The sequence below is a fragment of the Ranitomeya variabilis genome, chromosome 5 (assembly GCF_051348905.1).
Source record: "Ranitomeya variabilis isolate aRanVar5 chromosome 5, aRanVar5.hap1, whole genome shotgun sequence".
NCBI classification, from domain to species: Eukaryota; Metazoa; Chordata; class Amphibia; order Anura; family Dendrobatidae; genus Ranitomeya; species Ranitomeya variabilis.
The window spans coordinates 414,271,134-414,289,230 of NC_135236.1; positions in this window are offsets into that span (position 1 = coordinate 414,271,134).

Below are 18,097 nucleotides of genomic sequence, written 5' to 3' on the forward strand. Positions count from 1 at the left end.
GGATAAGGAACATCTGAAATCAGTTATTGATCAGTTTGAAAAGGACATTATCAAAACAAAGAGAGATACGTTTCAGAGGGACAAAATAGATTATGCGGAAGGAAAGGCTTTTAGATGGATACACCAGGGTAACAGAAGGTCAGGTAATAGGAGACAACAGACCCATAATATCAACACAGGTGTAGGAAATCCAGACATAGCCTCAAGTGATTTTTTATCCACCGATACCAGCGACCGCGAAAGCGGCACAGACGGGGGAGAAGGAAATGTATTGAGTCGCAAAAAGAAAAATGGACGTCACAGAGATTGGTCACCAAGTTTCAAACTGGTCCCTCGATACAACAACCGCAAACGATAAATGAAGGCACAACATCGAGCCGGGAGACGGGTGAGTTAAGTATCATCAATCTATCGTCATATAATTTAACCAATGCTGAAAAAATTTTACTATCCAAGGGCCTGTCTTTTTCCCCAATAAACACTCTGGATAAGTTTGAATTAACAAAAGACTTATATTTATTCTGTAGACAATTGACTTTTAAATTACTGTATTAGAACCCCTCGATTATGGATGGCGCAACGGATGTTGATAGACAGCTATTACGGGATTTGATGGAATTGTTGGAAGAAAATGATAATTACCAAGGTAGGCGGAAATTTAGCGGCAGATTGCCCTCACAGGCCACTCCATCATTTTCTTTATTCCCAGCTATTCAAATCTTTTTTGAGAAAACTAGTAGGGATTTTCAAAACTTGAGAACAGATAAATTTGGTCAAAATAATCTGTCTAGAGAAGAAAAACAGGCCCTGTTGGAACTAAAATTGAATGAACTCTTTGAAATCAAGGAGGCGGATAAGGGAGGCAACATAGTGTTGTGGCCTAAGGAAATGTATTGTTTGGAAGCCAAAAGACAGCTTAATAATCCACAGCACTATGTTGTCCTACCCTCAGATCCAACGGTGGTTTTTAAATCTAGTCTGGATAGACTGCTGAGTAACGCATACTCTCAAAACATCATAGACAAAAAGGAATTGGATTTCCTGACAGTTAAGCACCCTGTGGTTCCAACTTATTATATGTTACCAAAGATACATAAATCTTTATCTGACCCCCCGGGAAGGCCTATTGTTTCGGGGATCGAGGGTCTTTATGAAAAATCTTGTATATATCTAGACTTCTATTTGCAGCCCATCGTTCTCAAGTTGGACTCATATATATGTGACTCATCATTCCTGATTCAACAGCTGGACCCCATGGAGTTACCGGACGGTACCATCCTTGCCACGTTTGATGCAGAGTACACGAACATCAAGCATGATCTAGGTATCTCTGCTGTGGCATACTTTCTGGATACATTTTCAACGGGGAATAGGGGCCATGATTCATTTATTTTGGACCTCCTGAGAATGATTTTGGAAAAAAACTATTTCATCTTTGACAGGGTTTTTCATAAACAGGTGTCAGGAACCGCTATGGGGGCTAGGTGTGCACCCCCATATGCAAACCCTTTTTTGGGATGGTAGGAGGAGACTCAGGTGACTAAGAATCGGTACTTTCGTAAACACGTTTTAAAATGGTACCGCTTCATTGACGATATTATTGTTTTGTGGACAGGTACAGCAGAAACATTGGAGGAGTTTGTTGGGGAGCTAAACGAGAATCATTGTAACATTCGGTTAACATCTAGTTATTCCACCAGCTCGGTTGACTTCCTTGATCTGAAAGTCATGATCCAGGACAATCGGATCAATACTATATGCTAATCTCTTCCGGAAGAGTACAGCCACAAACAATGTACTGCACTATTCAAGTTTTCATCCGAGCCACCTGCGGAACAGTATTCCAAAAGGACAGTTCCTACGGCTTAGGAGGAATTGTAGCGTCATGTCGGACTTCCAGGAGGAATCGAGGGCACTTACAAACCGTTTTCAGGAACGGGGTTACCCACGAAAGATGATCTCAAGAGCTTTTGAACATTCTCGGTGGAGTACAAGGGAAGAGGTTTTGAAGACACGACATAGAACGAATTTAAACCAGTTAAGCCTCATAACCAAGTTTAATAACCAGTGGAATGACGTCCGTCGTGTAATGGATGATAACTGGGGGATCTGTCATGGTTCCCAATGGCAAGGGAACGTCAGAGAACTTAAATAACAGACTAGCTCTTGGGTGATGGAATCTCGAGCTGACCGTGAGCTAAGCCTACCACACAACTAACAGTGGCCGGGTGACGTACCTACGTTTTATCCCTAGACGCCCAGCGCCAGCCGGAGAACTAACTAACCCTAATAGAGGAAAAAACAGACCTGGCTTACCTCTAGGGAAATTCCCCCAAAAAGGAGACAGAAGCCCCCCACATATATTGACGGTGAGTTCAGAATAAAAGACATACGCAGTATGAAGGTAGGTTCAGCAAAGCGAGGTCCGCTTACTAGATAGTAAGAAGATACAATAGGGAACTTCACGGTCAGCTGAAAACCCTATTAAAATACCATCCAGAAATTACTTTAAGACTCATGTGTCAACTCATGACACCGGAGTGGTAATTTCGGCCCACAAGAGCTTCCAGCTACAGAAACATAACATAACTGTGTACTGGAACAAAAATGCAAACAAACTTAGGACTAAGAGTCCAACTTAGCTGATAGTAGTCTAGAAGCAGGAACATGCAACAGAAAGGCTCTGGATACATTGATGGCCGGCACTAGAATAACTGAGCAGCAAGGCTAAATAGGATACTCCCACATCCTGATGGAAACAGGTGAACAGAGAAAGTGAAGCACACAAGTCCAGTACCACCAGCGACCACCGGGGGAGCCCAAAAACCAAATTCACAACAGTACCCCCCCCTCAAGGAGGGGGCACCGAACCCTCACAAGAACCACCAGGGCGATCAGGATGAGCCCTATGAAAGGCACGGACCAAATCAGAGGCATGAACATCAGAGGCTGTCACCCAAGAATTATCCTCCTGACCGTAGCCCTTCCACTTGACCAGATACTGAAGTTTCCGTCTGGAAACACGGGAGTCCAAGATCTTCTCCACAACGTACTCCAATTCACCCTCAACCAACACCGGAGCGGGAGGCTCAACGGAAGGCACAACCGGTACCTCATACCTGCGCAATAATGACCGATGGAAGACATTATGGATAGAAAAAGATGCCGGGAGGTCCAATCGAAAGGACACAGGGTTAAGAATCTCCAAAATCTTATACGGGCCGATGAACCGAGGCTTAAACTTAGGAGAAGAAACCCTCATAGGGACAAAACGAGAAGACAACCACACCAAGTCCCCAACACGAAGACGAGGACCAACACGACGACGGCGGTTAGCAAAATGCCGAGTCTTCTCCTGGGACAGCTCCAAATTGTCCACCACCTGTCCCCAAATCCGATGCAACCTATCCACCACAGTATCCACTCCAGGACAATCCGAAGACTCCATCTGACCAGAAGAAAAGCGAGGATGAAACCCCGAATTGCAAAAGAAAGGAGAAACCAAGGTGGCAGAACTAGCCCGATTATTGAGGGCAAACTCCACCAACGGCAAAAAGGCAACCCAGTCATCCTGATCCGCAGACACAAAACACCTCAAATAAGTCTCCAAGGTCTGATTAGTTCGCTCAGTCTGGCCATTAGTCTGAGGATGGAACGCAGACGAAAAAGACAAATCGATGCCCATCCTAGCACAGAACGCCCGCCAAAATCTAGACACGAACTGGGTCCCCCTGTCAGAAACGATATTCTCCGGAATACCATGCAAGCGAACCACATTTTGAAAAAACAGAGGAACCAACTCGGAAGAGGACGGCAACTTAGGCAAGGGCACCAAATGAACCATCTTTGAAAAACGGTCACACACCACCCAGATGACAGACATTTTCTGAGAAACAGGGAGATCAGAAATAAAATCCATAGAGATGTGAGTCCAAGGCCTCTTTGGAATAGGCAAAGATAACAACAATCCGCTAGCCCGAAAACAACAAGGTTTGGCCCGAGCACAAACATCACAAGACTGCACAAAAACTCGTACATCTCGAGACAGAGAAGGCCACCAGAAGGACCTAGCCACCAAATCCCTGGTACCAAAGATCCCGGGATGACCTGCCAACGCAGAAGAATGAACCTCCGAGATGACTCTACTGGTCCAATCATCAGGAACAAACAGTCTACCAGGCGGGCAACGATCAGGTCTATCCGCCTGAAACTCCTGCAAAGCCCGTCGCAGGTCTGGGGAAACAGCAGATAATATCACCCCATCCTTAAGGATACCTGTAGGTTCAGAATCACCAGGGAAATCAGGCTCAAAACTCCTAGAAAGGGCATCCGCCTTCACATTTTTTAGAACCTGGTAAGTATGAGACCACAAAATTAAACCGAGAGAAAAACAACGACCAGCGCGCCTGTCTAGGATTCAGGCGCCTGGCAGACTCAAGATAAATCAAATTCTTGTGATCGGTCAATACCACCACCTGATGTCTAGCCCCCTCAAGCCAATGACGCCACTCCTCAAAAGCCCACTTCATAGCCAAAAGCTCCCGATTACCAATATCATAATTTTGCTCGGCGGGCGAAAATTTTCGAGAAAAAAACGCACAAGGTCTCATCACGGAGCAATCGAAACTTTTCTGCGACAAGACCGCCCCAGCTCCGATCTCGGAAGCATCGACCTCAACCTGAAAAGGAAGAGTAACATCAGGCTGACGCAACACAGGGGCGGAAGAAAAGCGGCGCTTAAGCTCCCGAAAGGCCTCCACAGCAGCAGGGGACCAATCAGCAACATCAGCACCCTTTTTGGTCAAATCAGTCAAAGGTTTAGCAACATCAGAAAAAACAGTTATAAATCGACGATAAAAATTAGCAAAGCCCAAAAATTTCTGAAGGCTCTTAAGCGAAGAAGGTTGCGTCCAATCACAAATAGCCCGAACCTTGACAGGATCTATCTCAATGGAAGAGGGGGAAAAAATGTACCCCAAAAAAGAAATCTTTTGAACCCCAAAAATACACTTAGAACCCTTCACACACAAGGAATTAGCCCGCAAAACCTGAAAAACCCTCCTGACCTGTTGGACATGAGAATCCCAGTCATCCGAAAAAATCAAAATATCATCCAGATACACGATCATGAATTTATCCAAATATTCCCGGAAAATGTCATGCATAAAGGACTGAAAGACTGAAGGGGCATTTGAAAGACCAAAAGGCATTACTAAATACTCAAAATGGCCCTCGGGCGTATTAAATGCGGTTTTCCACTCATCCCCCTGCTTAATTCGCACCAAATTATACGCCCCATGGAGATCAATCTTAGAGAACCACTTAGCCCCTTTTATTCGAGCAAACAAATCAGTCAGCAGTGGCAGAGGATACTGATATCTGACTGTAATTTTATTCAAGAGTCGATAATCAATACACGGCCTCAAAGAGCCATCTTTTTTAGATACAAAGAAAAAAACGGCTCCTAAGGGAGATGAAGAAGGACGAATATGTCCCTTTTCCAGGGACTCCTTAATATATTCTCGCATAGCAGCATGTTCAGGTACAGATAGATTAAATAAACGACCCTTTGGAAATTTACTGCCCGGAATCAGATCTATGGTACAATCGCAATCTCTGTGAGGAGGTAGTGAACCAAGCTTAGGCTCCTCAAAAACATCCCGATAATCAGATAAAAATTCCGGAATCTCAGAGGGACTAGATGACGAAATGGAAACCAAAGGTACGTCCCCATGAGCCCCCTGACATGCCCAGCTTAACACAGACATTGCTTTCCAGTCAAGAACTGGGTTATGAGATTGTAACCATGGCAATCCGAGCACCAAAACATCATGTAGATTAAACAACACAAGGAAGCGAATCGTCTCCTGATGGTCTGGATTCATACGCATAGTCACTTGTGTCCAGTATTGTGGTTTATTACTAGCCAATGGTGTAGAGTCAATACCCTTCAGAGGTATAGGAACTTCCAGAGGCTCTAGATCAAACCCACAGCGCCTGGCAAAGGACCAATCCATGAGACTCAAAGCGGCGCCAGAGTCGACATAGGCATCCGCGGTAATTGACGATAATGAACAAATCAAGGTCACAGACAAAATAAACTTAGACTGTAAAGTGCCAATTGAAATAGACTTATCAACCTTTTTTGTACATTTAGAGCATGCTGATATAACATGAGTTGAATCACCACAATAGAAGCACAACCCATTTTTTCGCCTAAAATTCTGCCGTTCGCTTCTGGACAGAATTCTATCACATTGCATATTTTCTGGAGCCTTCTCAGAAGACACCGCCAAATGGTGCACAGGTTTGCGCTCCCGCAAACGCCGATCAATCTGAATAGCCATTGTCATGGACTCATTCAGACCTGTAGGTGCAGGGAACCCCACCATAACATCTTTAATGGCATCAGAGAGACCCTCTCTGAAATTCGCCGCCAGGGCGCACTCATTCCACTGAGTAAGCACAGACCATTTACGAAATTTTTGGCAGTATATTTCAGCTTCATCTTGCCCTTGAGATAGGGCCATCAAGGTTTTTTCAGCCTGAATCTCTAAATTAGGTTCCTCATAAAGCAACCCCAAAGCCAGAAAAAACGCATCCACATTGAGCAACGCAGGATCCCCGGGTGCCAATGCAAATGCCCAGTCTTGAGGGTCACCCCGCAGCAAGGAAATTACTATCCTAACCTGCTGTGCGGGATCTCCAGCGGAGCGAGATCTCAGGGAAAGAAATAATTTACAATTATATTTGAAATTCAGGAAACGAGATCTATCCCCGGAGAAAAATTCTGGTATAGGAATTCTAGGTTCAGATATAGGAGCATGAATAACAAAATCCTGTAAATTTTGAACCTTCGTAGCAAGATTATTCAAACCTGTAGCCAAACTCTGAGGATCCATTTTAATCAGGTGAGATCAGAGCCATTCAAGGATTAGAAGGAGAGAGAGAGGCAAAGGCTGCAATTAGAGCAGAAATGCAACTGAGTAAACTATAGAGCAAGCTCAGAAGGAAAAAAAAAAAAAAAAAAATCTGCAGACTTCTTTTTCTCTCCTTTCTTCTGCCAACGGTTTTAACCCTTGGCCGGCCATACTGTCATGGTTCCCAATGGCAAGGGAACGTCAGAGAACTTAAATAACAGACTAGCTCTTGGGTGATGGAATCTCGAGCTGACCGTGAGCTAAGCCTACCACACAACTAACAGTGGCCGGGTGACGTACCTACGTTTTATCCCTAGACGCCCAGCGCCAGCCGGAGAACTAACTAACCCTAATAGAGGAAAAAACAGACCTGGCTTACCTCTAGGGAAATTCCCCCAAAAAGGAGACAGAAGCCCCCCACATATATTGACGGTGAGTTCAGAGGAAAAGACATACGCAGTATGAAGGTAGGTTCAGCAAAGCGAGGTCCGCTTACTAGATAGTAAGAAGATACAATAGGGAACTTCACGGTCAGCTGAAAACCCTATTAAAATACCATCCAGAAATTACTTTAAGACTCATGTGTCAACTCATGACACCGGAGTGGTAATTTCGGCCCACAAGAGCTTCCAGCTACAGAAACATAACATAACTGTGAACTGGAACAAAAATGCAAACAAACTTAGGACTAAGAGTCCAACTTAGCTGATAGTAGTCTAGAAGCAGGAACATGCAACAGAAAGGCTCTGGATACATTGATGGCCGGCACTAGAATAACTGAGCAGCAAGGCTAAATAGGATACTCCCACATCCTGATGGAAACAGGTGAACAGAGAAAGTGAAGCACACAAGTCCAGTACCACCAGCGACCACCGGGGGAGCCCAAAAACCAAATTCACAACAGGGATCCTGCTGAGCGACATGAGACTAAAGTCACTTATCCCAAAAAGACCTAGGATAGTGGCAAGAAGGGCACAGAATTTAAAGGACAATTTGTCAAGAAGCCACTTCAGACGACCTACGTCTAAAACCTGCTCAGGTAATACAATTACTGGCTCATATCCATGTGGGGGGTGTTCTGTATGCCCACTTATGATAGCTGACACTGGAATTTCTATTCCATCTTTGCCCTTTCAAATTAAATCAAGGTCTTATTTTAATTGTCACACACGCAATTTGATTTATGCCTTTATTTGTGGCTGTAATAAAATTTATGTGGGACAAACCACCCAGGAGCTTCACCGTAGAGTGCAACAGCATGTTTCAAACATATCTACAGCTAGAAACGATAAGGAGAGAGGGAAGCAAATTACCTCTGTGGCGACCCATTTTTTGGATCACCATAATGGGAGTTCCAGGTCCTTACGAGTCATGGGGCTAGAAGGTGTTACCCCCAGTATTAGGGGGGTAAACTAAAGGAGGAACTTTTAAGAAGAGAATCCCGCTGGATCTATGAACTGAAAAGCCTAACACCGGGTGTATTAAATGAGGAATTACTGTATACAGGTTTCTACAAAAGATTATAGGGATTATGTCCCATGTTTCTTGGTGGATTATCATGAGTACAGTTATTTATTTATGTGTTCTTGTTATTTATGTATTTTTTATTCCTATTCTTTTGATAGGGGGAGACATGACATCCTTATACCCCACGGACAGATTGGAGATCAGGAATAGGGATTATTAAAGAAACTTCATGATCTCTGACTTGTTAGAATAACAAAAAAGTCTCCTTTCTTCTTTTTCTTTTTTTTAATATACATGTTGCTATTTCTGCTAAGCCTTGATTTTGGGCCTTTTTGGATAAAGGTCAGATATAGGCCTCACAAATTGAGTTATACTATACTACTCTGGATTTATTCTTCTGTTAGAAATAGTGGGGGTATAGACCCTGTTGGATTGACCAACTCCACTTGCTGTGTGTACAGCAAATTCCTCGAACTTATTAACCTCTATTTGACCATTCCAATCTATGTCCGAATTGAGTCAATTCTCTCCTTTAATACCTGAATATCTTAACATCTATATATGTACAAATTTTTTGTATATACCCTTTCAGAATAATCTGTACTTGAAACGTTGTATCTTACCCTGGGGATACATATAAAAAGGAAGGGAAAAAAAAGGAAAATAGAAGGGGGAAGAAGGCCTCTATTTTTCATCCATGGCATAATTAATTTATATATTTATGCTCTTGAATTTTCCTTCTGGACCTCGCCTTCTATGGTTGTTGCAACTAAGTACTCCTATTCTTTATCTGCGCATGCGCCAAGAACTAATGCGACGTATACAGTTGTTATAATATCAACTTGTTTTTGATACCGAGCAATTGAATCTTCTGTCTGAGGAGCTCTATTGGACCTTATTAACATCAATAGTATTTGCTGGTTAGTGCGAGCGCTTAACTGCAGGTTAGTCCGTATCTGCAGATCGCACACTCTATTCTGGGGTTATACACCTTCCTCTTGCATTTAGGGCTGTTATACATTGCACCTATTATCTACAAACAATTTATGTATTTGTTCGTCCTGACCGCAACTTTGTATTTTGCCACCTATGGTGGCTGCAGCTAAGTACCGTATTCTTGGACCTGCGCATGCGCTAGTCCAATGCGTCCTGTATAGTTGTTGCCATGGCAACCTATTTTTTATATCGCTGAAATAATTCTTTTGGCTCTGATCTCCTCTGACTGCATACTTACCAATTACTATATACACAATCATTGTATGCGCCCGTGTCTTCTAATCCAAGTTCTCTGTATAAACAACAATTCAGTAAAAAAGTGCCGATCGCGCATGCGCAGTGCATTATCTGGTGACTTCCAGCTAACAGAAGCCTTGACACTTGCGCAGTAGCACCTATAACACGCCGGACCGATATATCCAAATGCCTGCGCCACCATTATACGCCACACCTGGCAGGTAAACTAAGAAATTATGTACTTATTTAAACAGTGGGAACAAACCTTCACTACACCACTGACCTTGAGGAAGACGCTCTAGGCGTCGATACGCGTGGGTCTCAAACAGTGACACAGCCAAACTAGGGGCTATTATGCCCACCATGCCAATACCTCTGGGGTTATCTGTCCACTAGGTTAGGTAAGACCAATAGGATCTAGGGTGTAAACTCTGTGATAAATCTTTTATTCAATATATCTCTGTGACTAGGTTTGGGGTCTAGATGGATTTTGCAGCTGTTTTGTGGATATATACCCACAATACTGCTGTATACTATGCATATGAGGATTGACATTTTATAGAAATAACAGCATGTATATATTATGAAATATTTGGTTATTATTATTCTATCATGTTGATGTACATTTTATTGTAATTGGCTTGCCGTGTTTTTTGCAGTATTTACCTCATATTTAAGTGGACCCGTATCTTTTACCCATGTTGTTGGGTTTTTAACTGTTTTTAATGTTTTTCCTTGTGTGATGTTCCCAATAAAAATTGTTATACTTTATGACTGATGTGGTGATCCCATTCTCTTTATGCATATACTTTTTCTATTCCATTGGATTTAAATGAGATACAGTTAGGTCCATATATATTTGAACAGAGACAACATTTTTCTCATTTTGGTTATAGACATTACCACAATGAATTTTAAACAAAACAATTCAGATGCAGTTGAAGTTCAGACTTTCAGCTTTCATTTGAGGGTATCCACATTAAAATTGGATGAAGGGTTTAGGAGTTTCAGCTCCTTAACATGTGCCACCCTGTTTTTAAAGGGACCAAAAGTAATTGGACAGATTCAATAATTTTAAATAAAATGTTCATTTCTAGTACTTGGTTGAAAACCCTTTGTTGGCAATGACTGCCTGAAGTCTTGAACTCATGGACATCACCAGACGCTGTGTTTCCTCCTTTTTGATGCTCTGCCAGGCCTTCACTGCGGTGGTTTTCAGTTGCTGTTTGTTTATGGGCCTTTCTGTCTGAAGTTTAATCTTTAACAAGTGAAATGCATGCTCAATTGGGTTGAGATCAGGTGACTGACTTGGCCATTCAAGAATATTCCACTTCTTTGCTTTAATAGACTCCTGGGTTGCTTTGGCTTCATGTTTTGGGTCATTGTCCATATGTAGTATGAAACGACGACCAATCAGTTTTGCTGCATTTGGCTGGATCTGAGCACACAGTATGGCTCTGAATACCTCAGAATTAATTTGGCTGCTTCTGTCCTGTGTCACATCATCAATAAACACTAGTGACCCAGTGCCCAAGCCATCACACTGCCTCCGTCGTGTTTTACAGATGATGTGGTATGCTTTGGATCATGAGCTGTACCAAGCCTTCACCATACTTTTCTCTTTCCATCATTCTGGTAGAGGTTGATCTTGGTTTCATCTGTCCAAAGAATGTTCTTCCTGAACTGTGCTGGCTTTTTTAGATGTTTTTTAGCAAAGTCCAGTCTAGCCTTTTTATTCTTGACACTTATGAGTGGCTTGCACCGTGCAGTGAACCCTCTTTTTACTTTCATGCAGTCTTCTCTTTATGATAGATTTGGATATTGATACGCCGACCTCCGGGAGAGTGTTGGTCACTTGGTTGGCTGTTGTGAAGGGGTTTCTCTTCACCATGGAGATTATTCTGCGATCACCCACCACTGTTGTCTTCCGTGGGCGCCCAGGTCTTTTTGCATTGATGAGATCACCAGTGCTTTCTTTCCTTCTCAGGATGTACCAAACTGTACATTTTGCCACTCCTAATATTGTAGCAATTTCTCGGATGGGTTTTTTCTCTGTTTTCACAGCTTAAGAATGGCTTGTTTCACCTTCATGGAGAGCACTTTTGACCGCATGTTTACTTCATAGGAAAACCTTCCAAATGCAAGCACCACACCTCAAATCAACTCCAGGCCTTTTATCTGCTTAGTTGAGAATGACATAATGAAGGGATTGCCCACACCTGTCCATGAAATAGCCTTGGAGTCAATTGTCCAATTACTTTTGGTCCCTTTAAAAAACAGGGTGGCACAGGTTAAGGAGCTGAAACTCCTAAACTCTTCATCCAATTTTAATATGGATACCCTCAAATGAAAGCTAAAAGTCTGAACTTCAACTGCATCTGAATTGTTTTGTTTAAAATTAAATTGTGGTAATGTCTATTACCAAAATGAGAAAAATGTTGTCTCTGTCCAAATATATATGGACCTAACTGTATGCATTATGTGATCCCCTCTTTTGTATTATAAATTGATGGTGCCCGCTCAAAACTGTGTTTGTACTTTGAATTGTATAACTGACTTCTTTAGTCAGTTTTTCTGAGTGGTGGCACATCTGGTAGTTTTGTGATAATGGATTTGAATGCCAGGGAGGCAGCGTGGCGTAGTCAAGAAACTGATATTTTTGGTCAGACAGAACCGGTGTTAGGAGCTGGTGCCTCGAGAGATGAGGGTTTTGAATTGTTGACTTTTGAGATTATAAATTTACATAAAAATCTGACTAAGACGTGGTGGAATATTAAAACTTTGAAAGAATACAAAAAACTGAATTTTACTCCTAGAGGCCTACGTGTACAGATTTTTCCCACCTGGGAGGTTGATCCGGAATTTAGAGATACCTGGGAGAAAGGCCTACATAGGTGTTCATATATACTTATAGACATGCTTATAGATCATGACCATCGCCTATTGTCTAACCTGAAGGAGGAAATTAGAAATAAGGAGGTTAAACTATGCATTAGGTGATCCCCTCTTTTGTATTATAAGTTGATGGTGCCCGCTCAAAACTGTGTTTGTATTCAGTGTGTTTCCTGTTACCAAGTTGTAAGGCCCTGTACCTGTGCTCCCTAAATCTGATCCTGTCCGTCCTGTTTGCCCTGTCTCAACCTGAATTTGTCCGCCCTGTCTGCATCTGATTTTGCCTGCCCTGTCCTCAAGTTATGTTCCAGAATCTGGACCCCGTGCACCATCACGTTTTGACGGGGATCCAAAGCAATGCTGAGAGATCATTAGCTCCTTCAAGACCTTGTCCTTTTTCAGTTTTGCGTTTTCTTTTTTTGCTCCCCTCCTTCCCAGAGCCATAATTTTTTTATTATTTTTCTGTCAATATGGCCATGTGAGGGCTTGTTTTTTGCGGGACAAGTTGTACTTTTGAACATCATTGGTTTTAGCATGTCGTGTACTAGAAGCGAAACAAAAAATTCCAAGTGCGGTAAAATTGCAAAAAAAGTTCAATTCCACACTTGTTTTTTGTTTTGCTTTTTTGCTAGGTTCACGAAATGCTAACCTGCCATTTTGATTATCCAGGTCATTACGAGTTCATAGACACCAAACATGTCTAGGTTATTTTTTATCTATGTAGTAAAACAAAATTCCAAACTTTGCTGAAAAAAAAAAAATTGCGCAATTTTCTGATACCCGTAGCGTCTCCATTTTTCGTGATCTGGAGTCGGATGAGGGCTTATATTTTGCGCGCCAAGCTGACGTTTTTAATTATACCATTTTGGTGCAGATACGTTCTTTTGATCGCCCGTTATTGCATTTTAATGTAATGTCATGGCGACCAAAAAAAGTAAATCTGGCAGTTCAAATTTTTTTCTCGCTACGCCGTTTAGCGATCAGGTTAATCCTTATTTTTATTGATAGATTGGGCGATTCTGAAAGCGGCGATACCAAATATGTGTAGGTTTGATTTTTTTTATTGTTTTGTTTTGAATGGGGCGAAAGGGGGATGATTTAAACTTTTATTTTTTTTTATTTTTTTCATATTTTGTAAAACTTTTTTTTACTTTTGCCGTGCTTCAATAGCCTCCTTGGGAGGCTAGAAGCTGGCACAACTCGATCGGCTCTGCTACATAGGAGCAATGCATAGATCGCTCCTATGTAGTAGATTTACTGCATTGCAATGAGCGCCGAACACAGGGTGGCGCTCATAGCAATCTAGCATCAACAACCATAGAGGTCTCAAGGAGACCTCTGGTTGTTATGCCGACGCATCGGTGACCCCCGATCACGTGACGGGGGTCAGCGATGCGCTCATTTCTGGCATGATGGGCAGAAGCGGTGGTTGAATGCCGCTGTCAGCGTCCATTGTTGGTATAATCTGTCAATGAAGGCCCCTATCCCAAGTAATTCAGGAGATCACCGATAAAGTGAAACTCCGGATAGCAATGCTGCACACCGAGAAGATCATCCGCTGCATTCTTCCTAGTCTGTCTCATCCACTTCTTCTTGGTCTTTCTTGGCTCTGCGTTCATGTTCTGTTGACTAGAAATCAAGAGAGGTGCTACTTTGGGGACAGTCTTTTCATGAAAAGTGTCTTGCACCTCTACAACCTGTGTGGATGACGGTGGCACCATCATCCCTGCCAAGGTTATCATCAGCCTACTGATCATATGCTGACATCTTCGACATTAAGGAAGCAGATGCTATTTCCACAAGGCCATATGACTGCTCTATAGACCCGCTTACTGGATCCTCGCATCCTTTTGTTCTGCTTGCCCTGTCTGAACCTGAGCTTGTCCACTCTGCCTGTACCTGATCCTACCTGCCCTGTCTGAACTGATTCATATCCACCCTGCTGTAACTTGTTCCTGAGTCTGTCCTGCCTTTACCAGTCCAGAGACTGATCAGTCTTGTCCGCATTTGTACCGCTACCCTCACCAGTGCAGACTGAACCTGCTCCTGTGATCCTACACCTGAGTCCGTCCTGTGTTCCTGAACCTATCCTGTCCATTCCAGATTCAGTAACTCTTCTGTCTATGAGCCGCACGTCCACCTGTTATCCAGTTCTTGGCCGGTCCTGCTTCCCTGCCTTTTTGGGGGTCAGCTGCCATGACACCAGGGACTGTCCTGAAGTAGCACCTGGCGTCCACCTGGTTACAAGTCTAACCACATCATCAGGGGCTCTAGAAAAGAACCAGGTGGTTGCTTAGGTACGCCCCCTCCAGGCTCTCCCCAGACTGTGGCACAGTGGTTGCAAAACAACATGCGTAACACCTACAATAGGCAGCACTTCCTAAAAAAAAAGCAATAAAAAGTGACCAAAATGTCATATTTAACCCCAAATGCTAGCAGTAAAAACATCAGCTCAGGAAGCAAAAACCAAGACCTCACACAGTTTCATGGGTGTTTATATTAAAAAGTCTCAAAAGGCACCGCAAAATTATTTTTAAAATTGAAATTTTTAAAAATTTCAAAATCAATTTTCAACACTAAAAGAATTTTAAAAAATTAACAAGTTTGGTATCACTGTAAGGCCATGTTCACACATTGCAGATTTGCCTGCGGATTTTTCTGCACTAAAAACCGCAGCTCTTGGCAGAAAACGCAGGTGCGGTTTTTGGTGCGTTTTTGGTGCGTTTTTTGATGCGGTTTTTAGTGCGTTTTTTTATGCGGTTTTCTCTGCAGATTGTGTGTTTGACACAAATAAAGCTTGAACTGCAGTGGGGAAAAAAAAAAAAGAAATGATGTAATTTCCTTGTCCAACCCTTTTCTTCTTCCATCCTCCATTTTGGGAATAACACACCAAAATGAGTGGACGTGTTTTGAATGACAGCGCTCCGCAGAGTGCTGAGCGTAGGCCAGATTGCAGCCCGCGGATCCAGCTCCGCACGCCACACCAGATTGCGATCCTGGGGTTGCTGCTGCTAATCCTGAATCGTCATACACGTCAGGTAAGCAGATGTCTGTTTTTTTTGGTTTATTGGGTTAAGGGTACGTGTCCAAGTTCTGGAAACGCTGCGTGTTTGACGCTGCGTGGGGCAGCAGCGTCAAACACGCAGCGTCCAGATGTTCCAGCATAGTGGAGGGGATTTAATGAAATCCCGTGTCCACTATGCGTGATAACACGCATCCGTCGGCCCTGCGACTCCGGACATGCTGCGCGTCTTTTAAGATCGCAGCATGTCCGTGTTCCTTGCGGAGATGCTGCGGCGCCGCAAGGAATAACACAGGGCCCTATGCGTGGGGTGCGATGATGCCGGATTTGTACAATGAACACATCTGGCATCATCGCGTCCCAGAAGGGGGTGGGGCTTTGCACAGAGCGGCTTTGCCGCTCCGACGATAACGACGGCCATCCTGGACGTGGACACGTACCCTAACATATTCCGCATTGCTTTCCAGGCATGTTTGACATATTTTTCTCAGTGTTGTGTTTTAAACAATATATATATATATTTTTTTATTTTAGAGGCAGCGGCGGCAGAGAAGGCGTGCACAGAAAAGAATGTGGGTGCACCCTCTTGTAGCAGAGCGCACACAGAAGGGGCACTTTAATGTCCTTTACAATGACATGAGGAGGTACGTTGAAATCTATTGAAAGACAAATGTCACTGTTTATTCTAACAATGTTACATGTGAAGTAACCCTTTTTTTTTTTGGCTTTTACAATTTTCAGATATCCTGACAAATTTCTTTCTTTTTGTCGGCCATCCATTCTGGCGTTCGACAGACTGCTCACCATCCTGGCACCCCATTTGACCCTGCATGACACTTTTATGAGGAAGGCCATGTCTGCAGAGCAAAGGCTGCTCATCACCTTGCGGTAAGTAACAAATTATTTTGTTGGAATGTCGTTAGGTCTCTATTTCACACGTCTCTGTGTCCAGTATGTGTGATGAAATTTTTCATATCTCCTGGAGACACTGACCCACTCATCTATGCACATGTCAGCTTGTTTAGGGCGGCCGTGTGTCCGTTGGCAAAACACGCTGACATGCCAAATTGTTAACATTTGCATGTTGCACATAGTGTTCCACGCACGTGCACATGGAGAACACACATTGATGTCCTCTGTGTGACACGCGTTAAGCGTTACAGGAAGCGATGCTCTCTGGCGGCAGGTGATGAAGATGCTGTCATCATTCTCCCCTGCTCTGCATGATTTCCGCGCCATCAGGGAAGAATGGGATTTGACAGCATCACATGCCACCGTGTAACTGCACTTACTGTTGTGCTTTTATCCCTGCAAGCCATCCGTGTTGTTATAATTCAGCCCACGGTTGCGTCAGGTGTCTCTCTCCCTCTCTCTCTTGCTCGCACACAAACACACACACACGCCCACACACCCACCCCTCTGGCAGGCGGGTAGCACACACACACACACACACACACACACACACACACACGTTAGATAATATAATTTTTGTGTGACACTTCTAATATTCTTTTTTGTTTCTTTTCAGATTTTTGGCCACAGGAGAGAGCTATACATCCCTGCACCTTCAATTTAGAGTTGGTAAATCTACCATCTCTAAAATTGTGAGGTGCACATGTACCGTCATCTGGCAGAAGTTGCAGCCCATGGTGATGCCTTCCCCAACCGAGGAGACTTGGCTGCAGGTTGCAGCAGGCTTTCAGTCTGTGGCCAATTTCCCAAACTGCATAGGTGCAGTCGATGGTAAACATGTAAGGGTTCAGCAGCCACCACGATCAGGATCACGCTTCTTTAATTATAAGAAGTATTTTTCAGTGGTCCTGATGGCGGTGGCTGAGGCCCATTACAAATTTGTTGCCATTGATGTTGGTGCCTATGGTAGTACTGGGGATTCTCGGGTGTTGCGAACGTCACAGATTGGGATGCAAATTCTTCAAGATGGTGGAACGCTCCCAGCCCCAAGACCTTTTCCGGGTTCCACACATCCAGTACCCTTTGTGATGGTATCGGATGAGGCGTTTCCCTTAACGACAACCCTGCTGCGCCCATACCCACGAAGGGGACTGGATGCCCGGCGGAGGATTTTTAATTATCGGCTGAGTCGTGCACGCAGATATGTGGAATGCACCTTTGGGATCATGACTAATCAGTGGAGGATCTTTCACACTGCCATTCAGTTGGACACAGACACCGTTGACGCTGTGATTAAGGCTTGCTGTGTACTCCACAACTACGCTCGTGAGTACAACACTGACGTAGATGTGGAGTACCAGCAGCCAGTATTTAATCCAGTGGTCAACGTGGGTCTGGGCAGGCTGTCCAACTCGGGTGTGCATGTGAGAGAATCCTTCACTGACTACTTCATGAGTCCTGAAGGTGCCGTGCACTGGCAATACTCCTGTGCTGGTGTTGGGCAGCCTGACCAGCAGAGAAGGATGCATCTACACTGACCCTCCAAAAAAAGTTGCCTACATCGCTGAAAACTTTTGTGAAAACAAGTCAAGATCCCGAGGAATCAGAATCTACAACAATCAACACAATTGTGTTTAATAATTCTTGTAAC